The 22,113-nt window shown below is 40.4% G+C and overlaps 23 non-coding genes across 23 annotated transcripts; all 23 read right to left on the reverse strand.

Annotated features, from left to right (window-relative positions):
- Positions 1–628: 628 nt before the first annotated feature.
- Positions 629–700, reverse strand: trnah-gug (transfer RNA histidin (anticodon GUG)). Its single transcript has one exon. It is a non-coding gene; the product is annotated as a tRNA-His (tRNA).
- Positions 701–1,007: 307 nt separating this feature from the next.
- trnat-agu (transfer RNA threonine (anticodon AGU)) lies at positions 1,008–1,081 on the reverse strand. The gene has a single exon. It is a non-coding gene; the product is annotated as a tRNA-Thr (tRNA).
- A 655-nt stretch (positions 1,082–1,736) lies between these two features.
- On the reverse strand, positions 1,737–1,808 carry trnah-gug (transfer RNA histidin (anticodon GUG)). The gene has a single exon. It is a non-coding gene; the product is annotated as a tRNA-His (tRNA).
- A 307-nt stretch (positions 1,809–2,115) lies between these two features.
- Positions 2,116–2,189, reverse strand: trnat-agu (transfer RNA threonine (anticodon AGU)). Its single transcript has one exon. It is a non-coding gene; the product is annotated as a tRNA-Thr (tRNA).
- A 1,033-nt stretch (positions 2,190–3,222) lies between these two features.
- trnat-agu (transfer RNA threonine (anticodon AGU)) lies at positions 3,223–3,296 on the reverse strand. Its single transcript has one exon. It is a non-coding gene; the product is annotated as a tRNA-Thr (tRNA).
- Positions 3,297–3,951: 655 nt separating this feature from the next.
- Positions 3,952–4,023, reverse strand: trnah-gug (transfer RNA histidin (anticodon GUG)). The gene has a single exon. It is a non-coding gene; the product is annotated as a tRNA-His (tRNA).
- A 307-nt stretch (positions 4,024–4,330) lies between these two features.
- trnat-agu (transfer RNA threonine (anticodon AGU)) lies at positions 4,331–4,404 on the reverse strand. Its single transcript has one exon. It is a non-coding gene; the product is annotated as a tRNA-Thr (tRNA).
- A 1,036-nt stretch (positions 4,405–5,440) lies between these two features.
- trnat-agu (transfer RNA threonine (anticodon AGU)) lies at positions 5,441–5,514 on the reverse strand. The gene has a single exon. It is a non-coding gene; the product is annotated as a tRNA-Thr (tRNA).
- A 655-nt stretch (positions 5,515–6,169) lies between these two features.
- On the reverse strand, positions 6,170–6,241 carry trnah-gug (transfer RNA histidin (anticodon GUG)). The gene has a single exon. It is a non-coding gene; the product is annotated as a tRNA-His (tRNA).
- A 305-nt stretch (positions 6,242–6,546) lies between these two features.
- On the reverse strand, positions 6,547–6,620 carry trnat-agu (transfer RNA threonine (anticodon AGU)). The gene has a single exon. It is a non-coding gene; the product is annotated as a tRNA-Thr (tRNA).
- Positions 6,621–7,277: 657 nt separating this feature from the next.
- Positions 7,278–7,349, reverse strand: trnah-gug (transfer RNA histidin (anticodon GUG)). Its single transcript has one exon. It is a non-coding gene; the product is annotated as a tRNA-His (tRNA).
- Positions 7,350–7,656: 307 nt separating this feature from the next.
- On the reverse strand, positions 7,657–7,730 carry trnat-agu (transfer RNA threonine (anticodon AGU)). Its single transcript has one exon. It is a non-coding gene; the product is annotated as a tRNA-Thr (tRNA).
- A 1,033-nt stretch (positions 7,731–8,763) lies between these two features.
- Positions 8,764–8,837, reverse strand: trnat-agu (transfer RNA threonine (anticodon AGU)). The gene has a single exon. It is a non-coding gene; the product is annotated as a tRNA-Thr (tRNA).
- A 654-nt stretch (positions 8,838–9,491) lies between these two features.
- Positions 9,492–9,563, reverse strand: trnah-gug (transfer RNA histidin (anticodon GUG)). The gene has a single exon. It is a non-coding gene; the product is annotated as a tRNA-His (tRNA).
- Positions 9,564–9,865: 302 nt separating this feature from the next.
- On the reverse strand, positions 9,866–9,939 carry trnat-agu (transfer RNA threonine (anticodon AGU)). The gene has a single exon. It is a non-coding gene; the product is annotated as a tRNA-Thr (tRNA).
- A 1,030-nt stretch (positions 9,940–10,969) lies between these two features.
- Positions 10,970–11,043, reverse strand: trnat-agu (transfer RNA threonine (anticodon AGU)). Its single transcript has one exon. It is a non-coding gene; the product is annotated as a tRNA-Thr (tRNA).
- A 1,033-nt stretch (positions 11,044–12,076) lies between these two features.
- On the reverse strand, positions 12,077–12,150 carry trnat-agu (transfer RNA threonine (anticodon AGU)). The gene has a single exon. It is a non-coding gene; the product is annotated as a tRNA-Thr (tRNA).
- Positions 12,151–13,183: 1,033 nt separating this feature from the next.
- On the reverse strand, positions 13,184–13,257 carry trnat-agu (transfer RNA threonine (anticodon AGU)). The gene has a single exon. It is a non-coding gene; the product is annotated as a tRNA-Thr (tRNA).
- Positions 13,258–14,290: 1,033 nt separating this feature from the next.
- Positions 14,291–14,364, reverse strand: trnat-agu (transfer RNA threonine (anticodon AGU)). The gene has a single exon. It is a non-coding gene; the product is annotated as a tRNA-Thr (tRNA).
- Positions 14,365–15,397: 1,033 nt separating this feature from the next.
- trnat-agu (transfer RNA threonine (anticodon AGU)) lies at positions 15,398–15,471 on the reverse strand. The gene has a single exon. It is a non-coding gene; the product is annotated as a tRNA-Thr (tRNA).
- Positions 15,472–16,504: 1,033 nt separating this feature from the next.
- On the reverse strand, positions 16,505–16,578 carry trnat-agu (transfer RNA threonine (anticodon AGU)). The gene has a single exon. It is a non-coding gene; the product is annotated as a tRNA-Thr (tRNA).
- A 1,033-nt stretch (positions 16,579–17,611) lies between these two features.
- On the reverse strand, positions 17,612–17,685 carry trnat-agu (transfer RNA threonine (anticodon AGU)). The gene has a single exon. It is a non-coding gene; the product is annotated as a tRNA-Thr (tRNA).
- A 1,033-nt stretch (positions 17,686–18,718) lies between these two features.
- trnat-agu (transfer RNA threonine (anticodon AGU)) lies at positions 18,719–18,792 on the reverse strand. Its single transcript has one exon. It is a non-coding gene; the product is annotated as a tRNA-Thr (tRNA).
- Positions 18,793–22,113: the final 3,321 nt, after the last annotated feature.

The raw sequence follows: 22,113 nt of genomic DNA on the forward strand, positions 1-22,113 counted from the left end.
ACACCCAAACTGATGTGAATCAAACCAGTCTCATTCATTTAACCCATTTCACTGTCTGGCAAAATCACGTCACAAAACAGATGTCATTTACCAATATTGGAATCGATATGGACACCTTCAATTGTCTAGCAACAGGATTTGTTAAGCTATGTTTTGGGAACCAAAGTGGGCCTGAGCATGTGAGAGGTGGGTAGCGAGATATCAGTAAATATTTGTAATCACATATTATTTCTTTTTAATTATAGTCATTCGAGGACAATACATTTTACATTTGGGTTTCGAGATGAATAAACTCAAGAACCTCTGACATGGATTCTTAAACTATGGTTTGGGACCCAAAGCGGTTATTAACATGTGATAGGTGGGTCGTGAGATATGAGTAAACATTCAGAATCATACACTATTTCTTTAGAATTTCGGTTGTTCGATGACACTACATTTCACATTTGGCTCTCGAGCTTAAACATGGTAAAATCCTCTGAAACAGCAGACGAATCAGTTAATGTAAGTATTTTACCTATCATGAGCTGGGGGACTTTGTCCAAAAGCAGAGTTCTTGAGTTTCTTCGCTCACACAATACAGTTTTTACTCGTTCAAAATACAACCCTTTTGGAACTGACATTGCAGTGCCGTGACCCGGATTCAAACCGGGGTTGCTGCGTCCACAACGCAGAGTACTAACCACTATACGATCACGGCTGGCTGCAAGAGCAGCCTTATAGAGCCTACTTATTCTGTGAAAGTGACATGTACAAACTGGCGAAACTCTTTTCATTTTGGTCTCGATAACGAATAAACTGAAGAAGGAGTTGCGCTTTTGACAGTCGGTACGTTTTAACTCATTCAAAAAGTGCCCTTTTTCCGTGACATTGGAATATCTCAATTACATCCTCCTCACGTCTTCTCTTCTCTCGACTTGCCTAATTCTCTAAACCCATTGGTGAGAAAAGCAGAGTGCCCTCCCTTCTGACCTTCTCCACCAATGTGTACAATGAAATGCTTGAAAAGGTACTGCTGAGATTTGAACTCAGGATCTCCTGTTTACTAGACAGGCACTTTAACCAACTAAGCCACAGCACCCGTTGATTTGATGTATGTTGCGTAACTAACACCCACACCGATGTGAATCAAACCAGTCTCATTCATTTAACCCATTTCACTGTCTGGCAAAATCACGTCACAAAACAGATGTCATTTACTAATATTGGAATCGATATGGACACCTTCAATTGTCTAGCAACAGGGTTTGTTAAGCTATGTTTTGGGAACCAAAGTGGGCCTGAGCATGTGAGAGGTGGGTAGCGAGATATCAGTAAATATTTGTAATCACATACTATTTCTTTTTAATTATGGTCATTCGAGGACAGTACATTTTACATTTCGGTTTCGAGATGAATAAACTCAAGAACCTCTGACATGGATTCTTAAACTATGGTTTGGGACCCAAAGCGGTTATTAACATGTGATAGGTGGGTCGCGAGATATGAGTAAACATTCAGAATCATACACTATTTCTTTAGAATTTCGGTTGTTCGATGACACTACATTTCACATTTGGCTCTCGAGCTTAAACATGGTAAAATCCTCTGAAACAGCAGACGAATCAGTTAATGTAAGTATTTTACCTATCATGAGCTGGGGGACTTTGTCCAAAAGCAGAGTTCTTGAGTTTCTTCGCTCACACAATACGTTTTTACTCGTTCAAAATACAACCTTTTTGGAACTGACATTGCAGTGCCGTGACCCGGATTCGAACCGGGGTTGCTGCGTCCACAACGCAGAGTACTAACCACTATACGATCACGGCTGGCTGCAAGAGCAGCCTTATAGAGCCTACTTATTCTGTGAAAGTGACATGTACAACCTGGCGAAACTCTTCTCATTTGGGTCTCGATAACGAATAAACTGAAGAAGCAGTTGCGCTTTTGACAGTCGGTACGTTTTAACTCATTCAAAAAGAGCCATTTTTCCGTGACAATGGAATATCTCAATTGCATCCTCCTCACGTCTTCTCTTCTCTCGACTTGCCTAATTCTCTAAACCCATTGGTGAGAAAAGCAGAGTGCCCTCCCTTCTGACCTTCTCCACCAATGTGTACAATGAAATGCTTGAAAAGGTACTGCTGAGATTTGAACTCAGGATCTCCTGTTTACTAGACAGGCACTTTAACCAACTAAGCCACAGCACCCGTTGATTTGATGTATGTTGCGTAACTAACACCCACACCGATGTGAATCAAACCAGTCTCATTCATTTAACCCATTTCACTGTCTGGCAAAATCACGTCACAAAACAGATGTCATTTACTAATATTGGAATCGATATGGACACCTTCAATTGTCTAGCAACAGGGTTTGTTAAGCTATGTTTTGGGAACCAAAGTGGGCCTGAGCATGTGAGAGGTGGGTAGCGAGATATCAGTAAATATTTGTAATCACATACTATTTCTTTTTAATTATGGTCATTCGAGGACAGTACATTTTACATTTGGGTTTCGAGATGAATAAACTCAAGAACCTCTGACATGGATTCTTAAACTATGGTTTGGGACCCAAAGCGGTTATTAACATGTGATAGGTGGGTCGCGAGATATGAGTAAACATTCAGAATCATACACTATTTCTTTAGAATTTCGGTTGTTCGATGACACTACATTTCACATTTGGCTCTCGAGCTTAAAAATGGTAAAATCCTCTGAAACAGCAGACGAATCAGTTAATGTAAGTATTTTACCTATCATGAGCTGGGGGACTTTGTCCAAAAGCAGAGTTCTTGAGTTTCTTCGCTCACACAATACGTTTTTACTCGTTCAAAATACAACCCTTTTGAACTGACATTGCAGTGCCGTGACCCGGATTCAAACCGGGGTTGCTGCAGCCACAACGCAGAGTACTAACCACTATACGATCACGGCTGGCTGCAAGAGCAGCCTTATAGAGCCTACTTATTCTGTGAAAGTGACATGTACAACCTGGCGAAACTCTTTTCATTTGGGTCTCGATAACGAATAAACTGAAGAAGCAGTTGCGCTTTTGACAGTCGGTACGTTTTAACTCATTCAAAAAGTGCCCTTTTTCCGTGACATTGGAATATCTCAATTACATCCTCCTCACGTCTTCTCTTCTCTCGACTTGCCTAATTCTCTAAACCCATTGGTGAGAAAAGCAGAGTGCCCTCCCTTCTGACCTTCTCCACCAATGTGTACAATGAAATGCTTGAAAAGGTACTGCTGAGATTTGAACTCAGGATCTCCTGTTTACTAGACAGGCACTTTAACCAACTAAGCCACAGCACCCATTGATTTGATGTATGTTGCGTAACTAACACCCACACCGATGTGAATCAAACCAGTCTCATTCATTTAACCCATTTCACTGTCTGGCAAAATCACGTCACAAAACAGATGTCATTTACTAATATTGGAATCGATATGGACACCTTCAATTGTCTAGCAACAGGGTTTGTTAATCTATGTTTTGGGAACCAAAGTGGGCCTGAGCATGTGAGAGCTGGGTAGCGAGATATCAGTAAATATTTGTAACCACATACTATTTATTTTTAATTATGGTCATTCGAGGACAGTACATTTTACATTTCGGTTTCGAGATGAATAAACTCAAGAACCTCTGACATGGATTCTTAAACTATGGTTTGGGACCCAAAGCGGTTATTAACATGTGATAGGTGGGTCGCGAGATATGAGTAAACATTCAGAATCATACACTATTTCTTTAGAATTTCGGTTGTTCGATGACACTACATTTCACATTTGGCTCTCGAGCTTAAAAATTGTAAAATCCTCTGAAACAGCAGACGAATGAGTTAATGTAAGTATTTTACCTATCATGAGCTGGGGGACTTTGTCCAAAAGCAGAGTTCTTGAGTTTCTTCGCTCACACAATACATTTTTACTCGTTCAAAATACAACCTTTTTGGAACTGACATTGCAGTGCCGTGACCCGGATTCGAACCGGGGTTGCTGCGTCCACAACGCAGAGTACTAACCACTATACGATCACGGCTGGCTGCAAGAGCAGCCTTATAGAGCCTACTTATTCTGTGAAAGTGACATGTACAACCTGGCGAAACTCTTTTCATTTGGGTCTCGATAACGAATAAACTGAAGAAGGAGTTGCGCTTTTGACAGTCGGTACGTTTTAACTCATTCAAAAAGTGCCCTTTTTCCGTGACATTGGAATATCTCAATTGCATCCTCCTCACGTCTTCTCTTCTCTCGACTTGCCTAATTCTCTAAACCCATTGGTGAGAAAAGTAGAGTGCCCTCCCCTCTGACCTTCTCCACCAATGTGTACAATGAAATGCTTGAAAAGGTACTGCTGAGATTTGAACTCAGGATCTCCTGTTTACTAGACAGGCACTTTAACCAACTAAGCCACAGCACCCATTGATTTGATGTATGTTGCGTAACTAACACCCACACCGATGTGAATCAAACCAGTCTCATTCATTTAACCTATTTAATCTCTGTCTGTCAAAATGACGTCACAAAACAGATGTCATTTACTAATATTGGAATCGATATGGACACCTTCAATTGTCTAGCAACAGGGTTTGTTAATCTATGTTTTGGGAACCAAAGTGGGCCTGAGCATGTGAGAGCTGGGTAGCGAGATATCAGTAAATATTTGTAACCACATACTATTTATTTTTAATTATGGTCATTCGAGGACAGTACATTTTACATTTCGGTTTCGAGATGAATAAACTCAAGAACCTCTGACATGGATTCTTAAACTATGGTTTGGGACCCAAAGCGGTTATTAACATGTGATAGGTGGGTCGCGAGATATGAGTAAACATTCAGAATCATACACTATTTCTTTAGAATTTCGGTTGTTCGATGACACTACATTTCACATTTGGCTCTCGAGCTTAAAAATTGTAAAATCCTCTGAAACAGCAGACGAATCAGTTAATGTCAGTATTTTACCTATCATGAGCTGGGGGACTTTGTCCAAAAGCAGAGTTCTTGAGTTTCTTCGCTCACACAATACATTTTTACTCGTTCAAAATACAACCCTTTTGAACTGACATTGCAGTGCCGTAACCCGGGTTCAAACCAGGGTTGCTGCAGCCACAACGCAGAGTACTAACCATTATACGATCATGGCTGGCTGCAAGAGCAGCCTTATAGAGCCTACTTATTCTGTGAAAGTGACATGTACAACCTGGCGAGACTCTTTTCATTTGGGTCTCGATAACGAATAAACTGAAGAAGCAGTTGCGCTTTTGACAGTCGGTACGTTTTAACTCATTCAAAAAGTGCCCTTTTTCCGTGACATTGGAATATCTCAATTGCATCCTCCTCACGTCTTCTCTTCTCTCGACTTGCCTAATTCTCTAAACCCATTGGTGAGAAAAGCAGAGTGCCCTCCCCTCTGACCTTCTCCACCAATGTGTACAATGAAATGCTTGAAAAGGTACTGCTGAGATTTGAACTCAGGATCTCCTGTTTACTAGACAGGCACTTTAACCAACTAAGCCACAGCACCCGTTGATTTGATGTATGTTGCGTAACCAACACCCAAACTGATGTGAATCAAACCAGTCTCATTCATTTAACCCATTTCACTGTCTGGCAAAATCACGTCACAAAACAGATGTCATTTACCAATATTGGAATCGATATGGACACCTTCAATTGTCTAGCAACAGGATTTGTTAAGCTATGTTTTGGGAACCAAAGTGGGCCTGAGCATGTGAGAGGTGGGTAGCGAGATATCAGTAAATATTTGTAATCACATACTATTTCTTTTTAATTATGGTCATTCGAGGACAGTACATTTTACATTTGGGATTCGAGATGAATAAACTCAAGAACCTCTGACATGGATTCTTAAACTATGGTTTGGGACCCAAAGCGGTTATTAACATGTGATAGGTGGGTCGCGAGATATGAGTAAACATTCAGAATCATACACTATTTCTTTAGAATTTCGGTTGTTCGATGACACTACATTTCACATTTGGCTCTCGAGCTTAAAAATGGTAAAATCCTCTGAAACAGCAGACGAATCAGTTAATGTAAGTATTTTACCTATCATGAGCTGGGGGACTTTGTCCAAAAGCAGAGTTCTTGAGTTTCTTCGCTCACACAATACGTTTTTACTCGTTCAAAATACAATCCTTTTGGAACTGACATTGCAGTGCCGTGACCCGGATTCGAACCGGGGTTTCTGCGGCCACAACGCAGAGTACTAACCACTATACGATCACGGCTGGCTGCAAGAGCAGCCTTATAGAGCCTACTTATTCTGTGAAAGTGACGTGTACAACCTGGCGAAACTCTTCTCATTTGGGTCTCGATAACGAATAAACTGAAGAAGCAGTTGCGCTTTTGACAGTCGGTACGTTTTAACTCATTCAAAAAGTGCCCTTTTTCCGTGACATTGGAATATCTCAATTGCATCCTCCTCACGTCTCTCTCTCTCGACTTGCCTAATTCTCTAAACCCATTGGTGAGAAAAGCAGAGTGCCCTCCCTTCTGACCTTCTCCACCAATGTGTACAATGAAATGCTTGAAAAGGTACTGCTGAGATTTGAACTCAGGATCTCCAGTTTACTAGACAGGCACTTTAACCAACTAAGCCACAGCACCCGTTGATTTGATGTATGTTGCGTAACTAACACCCACACCGACGTGAATCAAACCCGTCTCATTCATTTAACCTATTTAATCTCTGTCTGGCAAAATCACGTCACAAAACCGATGTCATTTACTAATTTTGGAATCAATATGGACACCTTCAATTGTCTAGCAACAGGGTTTGTTAAGCTATGTTTTGGGAACCAAAGTGGGCCTGAGCATGTGAGAGGTGGGTAGCGACATATCAGTAAATATTTGTAATCACATACTATTTCTTTTTAATTATGGTCATTCGAGGACAGTACATTTTACATTTGGGATTCGAGATGAATAACCTCAAGAACCTCTGACATGGATTCTTAAACTATGGTTTGGGACCCAAAGCGGTTATTAACATGTGATAGGTGGGTCGCGAGATATGAGTAAACATTCAGAATCATACACTATTTCTTTAGAATTTCGGTTGTTCGATGATACTACAATTCACATTTGGCTCTCGAGCTTAAAAATTGTAAAATCCTCTGGAACAGCAGACGAATCAGTTAATGTAAGTATTTTACCTATCATGAGCTGGGGGACTTTGTCCAAAAGCAGAGTTCTTGAGTTTCTTCGCTCACACAATACGTTTTTACTCGTTCAAAATACAATCCTTTTGAGGTGACATTGCAGTGCCGTGACCCGGATTCGAACCGGGGTTTCTGCGGCCACAACGCAGAGTACTAACCACTATACGATCACGGCTGGCTGAAAGAGCAGCCTTATAGAGCCTACTTATTCTGTGAAAGTGACGTGTACAACCTGGCGAAACTCTTCTCATTTGGGTCTCGATAACGAATAAACTGAAGAAGCAGTTACGCTTTTGACAGTCGGTACGTTTTAACTCATTCAAAAAGAGCCATTTTTCCGTGACAATGGAATATCTCAATTGCATCCTCCTCACGTCTTCTCTTCTCTTGACTTGCCTAATTCTCTAAACCCATTGGTGAGAAAAGCAGAGTGCCCTCCCATCTGACCTTCTCCACCAATGTGTACAATGAAATGCTTGAAAAGGTACTGCTGAGATTTGAACTCAGGATCTCCTGTTTACTAGACAGGCACTTTAACCAACTAAGCCACAGCACCCGTTGATTTGATGTATGTTGCGTAACCAACACCCAAACTGATGTGAATCAAACCAGTCTCATTCATTTAACCCATTTCACTGTCTGGCAAAATCACGTCACAAAACAGATGTCATTTACCAATATTGGAATCGATATGGACACCTTCAATTGTCTAGCAACAGGATTTGTTAAGCTATGTTTTGGGAACCAAAGTGGGCCTGAGCATGTGAGAGGTGGGTAGCGAGATATCAGCAAATATTTGTAATCACGTATTATTTATTTTTAATTATAGTCATTCGAGGACAGTACATTTTACATTTGGGATTCGAGATGAATAACCTCAAGAACCTCTGACATGGATTCTTAAACTATGGTTTGGGACCCAAAGCGGTTATTAACATGCTATAGGTGGGTCGCGAGATATGAGTAAACATTCAGAATCATACACTATTTCTTTAGAATTTCGGTTGTTCGATGACACTACATTTCACATTTGGCTCTCGAGCTTAAAAATGATAAAATCCTCTGAAACAGCAGACGAATCAGTTAATGTAAGTATTTTACCAATCATGAGCTGGGGGACTTTGTCCAAAAGCAGAGTTCTTGAGTTTCTTCGCTAAAACAATACGTTTTTACTCGTTCAAAATACAACCCTTTTGAACTGACATTGCAGTGCCGTAAGTCGGGTTCAAACCAGGGTTGCTGCAGCCACAACGCAGAGTACTAACCATTATATGATCATGGCTGGCTACAAGAGCAGCATTATAGAGCCTACTTATTCTGTGAAAGTGACGTGTACAACCTGGCGAGACTCTTTTCATTTGGGTCTCGATAACGAATAAACTGAAGAAGCAGTTGCGCTTTTGACAGTCGGTACGTTTTAACTCATTCAAAAAGTGCCCTTTTTCCGTGACATTGGAATATCTCAATTGCATCCTCCTCAAGTCTTCTCTTCTCTCGACTTGCCTAATTCTCTAAACCCATTGGTGTGAAAAGCGGAGTTCCCTACCCTCTGACCTTCTCCACCAATGTGTACAATGAAATGCTTGAAAAGGTACTGCTGAGATTTGAACTCAGGATCTCCTGTTTACTAGACAGGCGCTTTAACCAACTAAGCCACAGCACCCGTTGATTTGATGTATGTTGCGTAACCAACACCCAAACTGATGTGAATCAAACCAGTCTCATTCATTTAACCCATTTCACTGTCTGGCAAAATCACGTCACAAAACAGATGTCATTTACCAATATTGGAATCGATATGGACACCTTCAATTGTCTAGCAACAGGATTTGTTAAGCTATGTTTTGGGAACCAAAGTGGGCCTGAGCATGTGAGAGGTGGGTAGCGAGATATCAGTAAATATTTGTAATCACATACTATTTCTTTTTAATTATGGTCATTCGAGGACAGTACATTTTACATTTGGGATTCGAGATGAATAAACTCAAGAACCTCTGACATGGATTCTTAAACTTTGGTTTGGGACCCAAAGCGGTTATTAACATGTGATAGGTGGGTCGCGAGATATGAGTAAACATTCAGAATCATACACTATTTCTTCAGAATTTCGGTTGTTCGATGACACTACATTTCACATTTGGCTCTCGAGCTTAAAAATGGTAAAATCCTCTGGAACAGCAGACGAATCAGTTAATGTAAGTATTTTACCTTTCATGAGCTGGGGGACTTTGTCCAAAAGCAGAGTTCTTGAGTTTCTTCGCTCACACAATACGTTTTTACTCGTTCAAAATACAATCCTTTTGAGGTGACATTGGAGTGCCGTGACCCAGATTCGAACCGGGGTTTCTGCGGCCACAACGCAGAGTACTAACCACTATACGATCACGGCTGGCTGCAAGAGCAGCCTTATAGAGCCTACTTATTCTGTGAAAGTGACGTGTACAACCTGGCGAAACTCTTCTCATTTGGGTCTCGATAACGAATAAACTGAAGAAGCAGTTACGCTTTTGACAGTCGGCACGTTTTAACTCATTCAAAAAGAGCCATTTTTCCGTGACAATGGAATATCTCAATTGCATCCTCCTCACGTCTTCTCTCGACTTGCCTAATTCTCTAAACCCATTGGTGAGAAAAGCAGAGTGCCCTCCCTTCTGACCTTCTCCACCAATGTGTACAATGAAATGCTTGAAAAGGTACTGCTGAGATTTGAACTCAGGATCTCCAGTTTACTAGACAGGCACTTTAACCAACTAAGCCACAGCACCCGTTGATTTGATGTATGTTGCGTAACTAACACCCACACCGACGTGAATCAAACCCGTCTCATTCATTTAACCTATTTAATCTCTGTCTGGCAAAATCACGTCACAAAACCGATGTCATTTACTAATTTTGGAATCAATATGGACACCTTCAATTGTCTAGCAACAGGGTTTGTTAAGCTATGTTTTGGGAACCAAAGTGGGCCTGAGCATGTGAGAGGTGGGTAGCGACATATCAGTAAATATTTGTAATCACATACTATTTCTTTTTAATTATGGTCATTCGAGGACAGTACATTTTACATTTGGGATTCGAGATGAATAACCTCAAGAACCTCTGACATGGATTCTTAAACTATGGTTTGGGACCCAAAGCGGTTATTAACATGTGATAGGTGGGTCACGAGATATGAGTAAACATTCAGAATCATACACTATTTCTTTAGAATTTCGGTTGTTCGATGATACTACAATTCACATTTGGCTCTCGAGCTTAAAAATTGTAAAATCCTCTGGAACAGCAGACGAATCAGTTAATGTAAGTATTTTACCTATCATGAGCTGGGGGACTTTGTCCAAAAGCAGAGTTCTTGAGTTTCTTTGCTAACACAATAAGTTTTTACTCGTTCAAAATACAACCCTTTTGAACTGACATTGCAGTGCCGTAACCCGGGTTCAAACCAGGGTTGCTGCAGCCACAACGCAGAGTACTAACCATTATACGATCATGGCTGGCTGCAAGAGCAGCCTTATAGAGCCAACTTATTCTGTGAAAGTGACATGTACAACCTGGCGAGACTCTTTTCAGTTGGGTGTCGATAACGAATAAACTGAAGAAGGAGTTGCGCTTTTGACAGTCGGTACGTTTTAACTCATTCAAAAAGTGCCCTTTTCCGTGACATTGGAATATCTCAATTACATCCTCCTCACGTCTTCTCTCGACTTGCCTAATTCTCTAAACCCATTGGTGAGAAAAGCAGAGTGCCCTCCCTTCTGACCTTCTCCACCAATGTGTACAATGAAATGCTTGAAAAGGTACTGCTGAGATTTGAACTCAGGATCTCCAGTTTACTAGACAGGCACTTTAACCAACTAAGCCACAGCACCCGTTGTTTTGATGTATGTTGCGTAACTAACACCCAAACTGATGTGAATCAAACCAGTCTCATTCATTTAACCCATTTCACTGTCTGGCAAAATCACGTCACAAAACAGATGTCATTTACCAATATTGGAATCGATATGGACACCTTCAATTGTCTAGCAACAGGGTTTGTTAAGCTATGTTTTGCGAACCAAAGTGGGCCTGAGCATGTGAGAGGTGGGTAGCGAGATATCAGTAAATAGTTGTAATCACGTAATATTTATTTTTAATTATGGTCATTCGAGGACAGTACATTATACATTTCGGTTTCGAGATGAATAAACTCAAGAACCTCTGACATGGATTCTTAAACTATGGTTTGGGACCCAAAGCGGTTATTAACATGTGATAGGTGGGTCGTGAGATATGAGTAAACATTCAGAATCATACACTATTTCTTTAGAATTTCGGTTGTTCGATGACACTACATTTCACATTTGGCTCTCGAGCTTAAAAATGGTAAAATCCTCTGAAACAGCAGACGAATCAGTTAATGTAAGTATTTTACCAATCATGAGCTGGGGGACTTTGTCCAAAAGCAGAGTTCTTGAGTTTCTTTGCTAACACAATAAGTTTTTACTCGTTCAAAATACAACCCTTTCGAACTGACATTGCAGTGCCGTAACCCGGGTTCAAACCAGGGTTGCTGCAGCCACAACGCAGAGTACTAACCACTATACGATCACGGCTGGCTGCAAGAGCAGCCTTATAGAGCCTACTTATTCTGTGAAAGTGACGTGTACAACCTGGCGAAACTCTTCTCATTTGGGTCTCGATAACGAATAAACTGAAGAAGCAGTTACGCTTTTGACAGTCGGCACGTTTTAACTCATTCAAAAAGAGCCATTTTTCCGTGACAATGGAATATCTCAATTGCATCCTCCTCACGTCTTCTCTTCTCTCGACTTGCCTAATTCTCTAAACCCATTGGTGAGAAAAGCAGAGTGCCCTCCCATCTGACCTTCTCCACCAATGTGTACAATGAAATGCTTGAAAAGGTACTGCTGAGATTTGAACTCAGGATCTCCTGTTTACTAGACAGGCACTTTAACCAACTAAGCCACAGCACCCGTTGATTTGATGTATGTTGCGTAACCAACACCCAAACTGATGTGAATCAAACCAGTCTCATTCATTTAACCCATTTCACTGTCTGGCAAAATCACGTCACAAAACAGATGTCATTTACCAATATTGGAATCGATATGGACACCTTCAATTGTCTAGCAACAGGGTTTGTTAAGCTATGTTTTGGGAACCAAAGTGGGCCTGAGCATGTGAGAGGTGGGTAGCGAGATATCAGCAAATATTTGTAATCACGTATTATTTATTTTTAATTATAGTCATTCGAGGACAAAACATTTTACATTTGGGTTTCGAGATGAATAAACTCAAGAACCTCTGACATGGATTCTTAAACTATGGTTTGGGACCCAAAGCGGTTATTAACATGTCATAGGTGGGTCGCGAGATATGAGTAAACATTCAGAATCAAACACTATTTCTTTAGAATTTCGGTTGTTCGATGACACTACATTTCACATTTGGCTCTCGAGCTTAAAAATTGTAAAATCCTCTGAAACAGCAGACGAATCAGTTAATGTCAGTATTTTATCTATCATGAGCTGGGGGACTTTGTCCAAAAGCAGAGTTCTTGAGTTTCTTTGCTCACACAATACGTTTTTACTCGTTCAAAATACAACCCTTTTGAACTGACATTGCAGTGCTGTAAGTCAGGTTCAAACCAGGGTTGCTGCAGCCACAACGCAGAGTACTAACCATTATACGATCACAGCTGGCTGCAAGAGCAGCCTTATAGAGCCTACTTATTCTGTGAAAGTGACGTGTACAACCTGGCGAAACTCTTCTCATTTGGGTCTCGATAACGAATAAACTGAAGAAGCAGTTACGCTTTTGACAGTCGGCACGTTTTAACTCATTCAAAAAGAGCCATTTTTCCGTGACAATGGAATATCTCAATTGCATCCTCCTCACGTCTTCTCTTCTCTCGACTTGCCTAATTCTCTAAACCCATTGGTGAGAAAAGCAGAGTGCCCTCCCATCTGACCTTCTCCACCAATGTGTACAATGAAATGCTTGAAAAGGTACTGCTGAGATTTGAACTCAGGATCTCCTGTTTACTAGACAGGCACTTTAACCAACTAAGCCACAGCACCCGTTGATTTGATGTATGTTGCGTAACCAACACCCAAACTGATGTGAATCAAACCAGTCTCATTCATTTAACCCATTTCACTGTCTGGCAAAATCACGTCACAAAACAGATGTCATTTACCAATATTGGAATCGATATGGACACCTTCAATTGTCTAGCAACAGGGTTTGTTAAGCTATGTTTTGGGAACCAAAGTGGGCCTGAGCATGTGAGAGGTGGGTAGCGAGATATCAGCAAATATTTGTAATCACGTATTATTTATTTTTAATTATAGTCATTCGAGGACAAAACATTTTACATTTGGGTTTCGAGATGAATAAACTCAAGAACCTCTGACATGGATTCTTAAACTATGGTTTGGGACCCAAAGCGGTTATTAACATGTCATAGGTGGGTCGCGAGATATGAGTAAACATTCAGAATCAAACACTATTTCTTTAGAATTTCGGTTGTTCGATGACACTACATTTCACATTTGGCTCTCGAGCTTAAAAATTGTAAAATCCTCTGAAACAGCAGACGAATCAGTTAATGTCAGTATTTTATCTATCATGAGCTGGGGGACTTTGTCCAAAAGCAGAGTTCTTGAGTTTCTTTGCTCACACAATACGTTTTTACTCGTTCAAAATACAACCCTTTTGAACTGACATTGCAGTGCTGTAAGTCAGGTTCAAACCAGGGTTGCTGCAGCCACAACGCAGAGTACTAACCATTATACGATCACAGCTGGCTGCAAGAGCAGCCTTATAGAGCCTACTTATTCTGTGAAAGTGACGTGTACAACCTGGCGAAACTCTTTTCATTTGGGTCTCGATAACAAATAAACTGAAGAAGCAGTTGAGCTTTTGACAGTCGGTACGTTTTAAATCATTCAAAAAGTGCCCTTTTTCCGTGACATTGGAATATCTCAATTGCATCCTCCTCACGTCTTCTCTTCTCTCGACTTGCCTAATTCTCTAAACCCATTGGTGAGAAAAGCAGAGTGCCCTCCCCTCTGACCTTCTCCACCAATGTGTACAATGAAATGCTTGAAAAGGTACTGCTGAGATTTGAACTCAGGACCTCCTGTTTACTAGACAGGCACTTTAACCAACTAAGCCACAGCACCCATTGAATTGATGTATGTTGCGTAACTAACACCCACACCGATGTGAATCAAACCAGTCTCATTCATTTAACCCATTTCACTGTCTGGCAAAATCACGTCACAAAACAGATGTCATTTACTAATATTGGAATCGATATGGACACCTTCAATTGTCTAGCAACAGGGTTTGTTAATCTATGTTTTGGGAACCAAAGTGGGCCTGAGCATGTGAGAGCTGGGTAGCGAGATATCAGTAAATCTTTGTAACCACATACTATTTATTTTTAATTATGGTCATTCGAGGACAGTACATTTTACATTTCGGTTTCGAGATGAATAACCTCAAGAACCTCTGACATGGATTCTTAAACTATGGTTTGGGACCCAAAGTGGTTATTAATATGTGATAGGTGGGTCGTGAGATATGAGTTAACATTCAGAATCATACACTATTTCTTTAGAATTTCGTTTGTTCGATGACACTACATTTCACATTTGGCTCTCGAGCTTAAAAATGGTAAAATCCTCTGAAACAGCAGACGAATCAGTTAATGTAAGTATTTTACCAATCATGAGCTGGGGGACTTTGTCCAAAAGCAGAGTTCTTGAGTTTCTTTGCTAACACAATAAGTTTTTACTCGTTCAAAATACAACCCTTTCGAACTGACATTGCAGTGCCGTAACCCGGGTTCAAACCAGGGTTGCTGCAGCCACAACGCAGAGTACTAACCACTATACGATCACGGCTGGCTGCAAGAGCAGCCTTATAGAGCCTACTTATTCTGTGAAAGTGACGTGTACAACCTGGCGAAACTCTTCTCATTTGGGTCTCGATAACGAATAAACTGAAGAAGCAGTTACGCTTTTGACAGTCGGCACGTTTTAACTCATTCAAAAAGAGCCATTTTTCCGTGACAATGGAATATCTCAATTGCATCCTCCTCACGTCTTCTCTTCTCTCGACTTGCCTAATTCTCTAAACCCATTGGTGAGAAAAGCAGAGTGCCCTCCCATCTGACCTTCTCCACCAATGTGTACAATGAAATGCTTGAAAAGGTACTGCTGAGATTTGAACTCAGGATCTCCTGTTTACTAGACAGGCACTTTAACCAACTAAGCCACAGCACCCGTTGATTTGATGTATGTTGCGTAACCAACACCCAAACTGATGTGAATCAAACCAGTCTCATTCATTTAACCCATTTCACTGTCTGGCAAAATCACGTCACAAAACAGATGTCATTTACCAATATTGGAATCGATATGGACACCTTCAATTGTCTAGCAACAGGGTTTGTTAAGCTATGTTTTGGGAACCAAAGTGGGCCTGAGCATGTGAGAGGTGGGTAGCGAGATATCAGCAAATATTTGTAATCACGTATTATTTATTTTTAATTATAGTCATTCGAGGACAAAACATTTTACATTTGGGTTTCGAGATTAATAAACTCAAGAACCTCTGACATGGATTCTTAAACTATGGTTTGGGACCCAAAGCGGTTATTAACATGTCATAGGTGGGTCGCGAGATATGAGTAAACATTCAGAATCAAACACTATTTCTTTAGAATTTCGGTTGTTCGATGACACTACATTTCACATTTGGCTCTCGAGCTTAAAAATTGTAAAATCCTCTGAAACAGCAGACGAATCAGTTAATGTCAGTATTTTATCTATCATGAGCTGGGGGACTTTGTCCAAAAGCAGAGTTCTTGAGTTTCTTTGCTCACACAATACGTTTTTACTCGTTCAAAATACAACCCTTTTGAACTGACATTGCAGTGCTGTAAGTCAGGTTCAAACCAGGGTTGCTGCAGCCACAACGCAGAGTACTAACCATTATACGATCACAGCTGGCTGCAAGAGCAGCCTTATAGAGCCTACTTATTCTGTGAAAGTGACGTGTACAACCTGGCGAAACTCTTTTCATTTGGGTCTCGATAACAAATAAACTGAAGAAGCAGTTGAGCTTTTGACAGTCGGTACGTTTTAAATCATTCAAAAAGTGCCCTTTTTCCGTGACATTGGAATATCTCAATTGCATCCTCCTCACGTCTTCTCTTCTCTCGACTTGCCTAATTCTCTAAACCCATTGGTGAGAAAAGCAGAGTGCCCTCCCCTCTGACCTTCTCCACCAATGTGTACAATGAAATGCTTGAAAAGGTACTGCTGAGATTTGAACTCAGGACCTCCTGTTTACTAGACAGGCACTTTAACCAACTAAGCCACAGCACCCATTGAATTGATGTATGTTGCGTAACTAACACCCACACCGATGTGAATCAAACCAGTCTCATTCATTTAACCCATTTCACTGTCTGGCAAAATCACGTCACAAAACAGATGTCATTTACTAATATTGGAATCGATATGGACACCTTCAATTGTCTAGCAACAGGGTTTGTTAATCTATGTTTTGGGAACCAAAGTGGGCCTGAGCATGTGAGAGCTGGGTAGCGAGATATCAGTAAATCTTTGTAACCACATACTATTTATTTTTAATTATGGTCATTCGAGGACAGTACATTTTACATTTCGGTTTCGAGATGAATAACCTCAAGAACCTCTGACATGGATTCTTAAACTATGGTTTGGGACCCAAAGTGGTTATTAATATGTGATAGGTGGGTCGTGAGATATGAGTTAACATTCAGAATCATACACTATTTCTTTAGAATTTCGTTTGTTCGATGACACTACATTTCACATTTGGCTCTCGAGCTTAAAAATGGTAAAATCCTCTGAAACAGCAGACGAATCAGTTAATGTAAGTATTTTACCAATCATGAGCTGGGGGACTTTGTCCAAAAGCAGAGTTCTTGAGTTTCTTTGCTAACACAATAAGTTTTTACTCGTTCAAAATACAACCCTTTCGAACTGACATTGCAGTGCCGTAACCCGGGTTCAAACCAGGGTTGCTGCAGCCACAACGCAGAGTACTAACCACTATACGATCACGGCTGGCTGCAAGAGCAGCCTTATAGAGCCTACTTATTCTGTGAAAGTGACGTGTACAACCTGGCGAAACTCTTCTCATTTGGGTCTCGATAACGAATAAACTGAAGAAGCAGTTACGCTTTTGACAGTCGGCACGTTTTAACTCATTCAAAAAGAGCCATTTTTCCGTGACAATGGAATATCTCAATTGCATCCTCCTCACGTCTTCTCTTCTCTCGACTTGCCTAATTCTCTAAACCCATTGGTGAGAAAAGCAGAGTGCCCTCCCATCTGACCTTCTCCACCAATGTGTACAATGAAATGCTTGAAAAGGTACTGCTGAGATTTGAACTCAGGATCTCCTGTTTACTAGACAGGCACTTTAACCAACTAAGCCACAGCACCCGTTGATTTGATGTATGTTGCGTAACCAACACCCAAACTGATGTGAATCAAACCAGTCTCATTCATTTAACCCATTTCACTGTCTGGCAAAATCACGTCACAAAACAGATGTCATTTACCAATATTGGAATCGATATGGACACCTTCAATTGTCTAGCAACAGGGTTTGTTAAGCTATGTTTTGGGAACCAAAGTGGGCCTGAGCATGTGAGAGGTGGGTAGCGAGATATCAGCAAATATTTGTAATCACGTATTATTTATTTTTAATTATAGTCATTCGAGGACAAAACATTTTACATTTGGGTTTCGAGATGAATAAACTCAAGAACCTCTGACATGGATTCTTAAACTATGGTTTGGGACCCAAAGCGGTTATTAACATGTCATAGGTGGGTCGCGAGATATGAGTAAACATTCAGAATCAAACACTATTTCTTTAGAATTTCGGTTGTTCGATGACACTACATTTCACATTTGGCTCTCGAGCTTAAAAATTGTAAAATCCTCTGAAACAGCAGACGAATCAGTTAATGTCAGTATTTTATCTATCATGAGCTGGGGGACTTTGTCCAAAAGCAGAGTTCTTGAGTTTCTTTGCTCACACAATACGTTTTTACTCGTTCAAAATACAACCCTTTTGAACTGACATTGCAGTGCTGTAAGTCAGGTTCAAACCAGGGTTGCTGCAGCCACAACGCAGAGTACTAACCATTATACGATCACAGCTGGCTGCAAGAGCAGCCTTATAGAGCCTACTTATTCTGTGAAAGTGACGTGTACAACCTGGCGAAACTCTTTTCATTTGGGTCTCGATAACAAATAAACTGAAGAAGCAGTTGAGCTTTTGACAGTCGGTACGTTTTAAATCATTCAAAAAGTGCCCTTTTTCCGTGACATTGGAATATCTCAATTGCATCCTCCTCACGTCTTCTCTTCTCTCGACTTGCCTAATTCTCTAAACCCATTGGTGAGAAAAGCAGAGTGCCCTCCCCTCTGACCTTCTCCACCAATGTGTACAATGAAATGCTTGAAAAGGTACTGCTGAGATTTGAACTCAGGACCTCCTGTTTACTAGACAGGCACTTTAACCAACTAAGCCACAGCACCCATTGAATTGATGTATGTTGCGTAACTAACACCCACACCGATGTGAATCAAACCAGTCTCATTCATTTAACCCATTTCACTGTCTGGCAAAATCACGTCACAAAACAGATGTCATTTACTAATATTGGAATCGATATGGACACCTTCAATTGTCTAGCAACAGGGTTTGTTAATCTATGTTTTGGGAACCAAAGTGGGCCTGAGCATGTGAGAGCTGGGTAGCGAGATATCAGTAAATCTTTGTAACCACATACTATTTATTTTTAATTATGGTCATTCGACGACAGTACATTTTACATTTCGGTTTCGAGATGAATAACCTCAAGAACCTCTGACATGGATTCTTAAACTATGGTTTGGGACCCAAAGTGGTTATTAATATGTGATAGGTGGGTCGCGAGATATGAGTAAACATTCAGAATCATACACTATTTCTTTAGAATTTCGGTTGTTCGATGACACTACATTTCACATTTGGCTCTCGAGCTTAAAAATGGTCAAATCCTCTGAAACAGCAGACGAATCAGTTAATGTAAGTATTTTACCTATCATGAGCTGGGGGACTTTGTCCAAAAGCAGAGTTCTTGAGTTTCTTCGCTCACATAATAAGCTTTAACTCGTTCAAAATACAACCCTTTTGAACTGACATTAAACTGAAGAAGCAGTTGCGCTTTAGACAGTCGGTAACTTTGAACTCCTTCAAAAAGTACCCTTTTTCTGTGACATTTAATATCTCAATTGCATACTCCTAACGTGTTATCTCCTCTCGCCTTATTCTCTAAACCCATTGGTGAGAAAAGCAGAATTACCTCCCCGCCAATGTGTACAATGAAATGCTTGAAAAGGCTCTGCTGAAATTTGAATTCAGGATCTCCTGTTTACTAGACATGCGCTTTAACCAACTAAGCCACAGCGCCCATAGATCTAATTTTTATATATGGTGTTAGCAAGTGAGAGATGGGTCCCAAGCTATGAGTAAACGTTCGAGGACAATCCATTTTTTATTTGAGTCTCCTCAGAAATAGTAGATTAAAACCTCTTCAGCGTCTGATCCCGTTAGCGGGATCAAAATCCAGCGAAAAATCATATCGCCAATTAGCATTAAAAAAATATCATAATTTTAAAAAAAAAAAATTTTTTTTTTTTTTTTTTTTTTTATAGATACACCTCTCCTGAATCGACCCACGTCGTCCGATTTCAAAAAGGTTTTACAGGAAAAGCAAATCATTAGATTATATTAGATGAGTCCATCGTAAAAAGCAGCTTCATAGCCATTTTCCGACCAACCACTTGCATCACATATAATCAAAAAACAGCTAAATGCAGCACTAACCTTTTACAAACTTCATCAGATGGCACCCCTAGGACATCATGTTATACAATGCATGCATTCTTTTGTTCAATAAAGGTCATATTTATATATAAAAACAGCATTTTACATCTCTGTCTGACGTTGACTTCATTATTTCCCCTCAAAAGCGTCCCGGTAAACAATGCTGCATTTGCCTAAATTACTATACTATAACGATTTTTTAAATGTATATTGTCAATCTAACATTTATAGATGAATATCTCTTGAGAACACCCGTCATACCAGATTTTAAATTAACTTTACTGGGTAATCACACTTTGCGATAAAAGGAGATGCGATACTCAGAAAATTAGCTAATATACAGAGCTCGGCGCCATCTTGGAAAGAATCTCATGTCACGTCTTATCTTCTATAATATTGTCAATAATCGCCTACCTTTAGTTGTCTTCATCAGAAAGCATCCCAGGTCCACAACAGATGTATTTTCGGTCAAAAAGTCCATACTTCACGTTCCATTAGCCTGATGTTGGTAGCGCGTCCTATGGCTCTCTCGAAGCGCAGCTCTGAAGTTCAGAATGAATGCAATGCTCGCGCATGTAGGTTCGTTCAAACATGTCAAACGTTGTATAAAATAAATCTTCAGGGCCTCTAACACCAAGAGAGCCAATAAGATTCGAGGGGGATGATGTCATGGCCTTTAAAACCGTATCCAAAGGTGGGGGCAGACATGGCCGCCGGCGTCATAATGGTGATGGCCCATCCCCTGTGACCAATTTCAAACTCGTGTCATTCACTGAGTTTTGACTCTATAAGGCTCAAACCACTGTGAAAGGACTGGCGACATCTAGTGGAAGCAATAGGAAGTGCTCACTGAACCATGGTTAACGGTGTGATTAATAAGGAAAGATGAGAAGTCAAGTCCACAATTCAGAATTCCACTTCCTGTTTCAATCGGTCTCGGGGTTTTGACTGCCATTTGAGTTCTGTTATACTCACAGACACCATTCAAACTGTTTTAGAAACTTTAGAGTGTTTTCTATCCATATATAATAAGTATATGCATGCCCTATCTTCTGAGTTTGATTAGTAGGCCGTTGAAAATGGGAACGATTTTTTTTCAAAATGCGCTGTGGCGCCCCCTATCCTACGGTATCCTCAAGAGGTTAATTAATCAGTTAATGTAAATCATTAGAGAGAGAGAGACAGCGAGAGAGAAACAAGAAAATGGGAGTCAGATGTGAGTGAGCATAAATTCATTAAAACTATTTCAAACACACAGTCTCTCCTAATCTCCTCTCTCTCTCTCTCTCTCTCTCTCTTAGAGACATTGATGTTGAAAGTCTGAAAGGTTTCAGCTATTTTTAAATATTGCAGGTGGTCATGATATTTACACTACTCTGTTGATTATTATTCTGATAGAGTGCTAGCGGGGGATATTACTCCATTCACAGGACAGTAAACACATTTTCCTTTTAATTTGACATGAAACAAGCAACAGCCAGGGAAATAAGAGATATCTGCTATTTCAAGCGCTCCTTTTTCATGCTTGTGTGTTTCATGTTTTCATGGAAACCGAGGTGGGTCACGAATATGAATGCCAGGGTATCAAGGGTAAGTGCAACTATGAAATAGCAATGATGCTATGAAATATACAACACACTTTCAATGTCAATGAAGAAAAAGTCATCCATTTCCTATGGTCTGTATGACTGGAGGAGTAGGTGCTAGGCCTTTCTGTTAGGGTTCTGCTCTCCTGTACTTCTTGCTGCCCTACAATATTAATGGCTGCCATTCTCTGTAAGGATTCTGTTATTTTCCTCACAACAACAAAATAACATAACTACAACTCAAATCCCCCAATGATCTCACGCACGCACACACAAACAAACACACACACACACACACACGTATGCACACAAACACATGCACACACACTCATACAAAAACACACACTTGTCAAAATCCCTGTTTTCTAAAGCATCTTTTAAAAGAGGAATCGGGTCAAATGA

The sequence above is a fragment of the Salmo salar genome, chromosome 13, assembly GCF_965601325.2.
Source record: "Salmo salar chromosome 13, fSalSal1, whole genome shotgun sequence".
Lineage (NCBI taxonomy): Eukaryota > Metazoa > Chordata > Actinopteri > Salmoniformes > Salmonidae > Salmo > Salmo salar.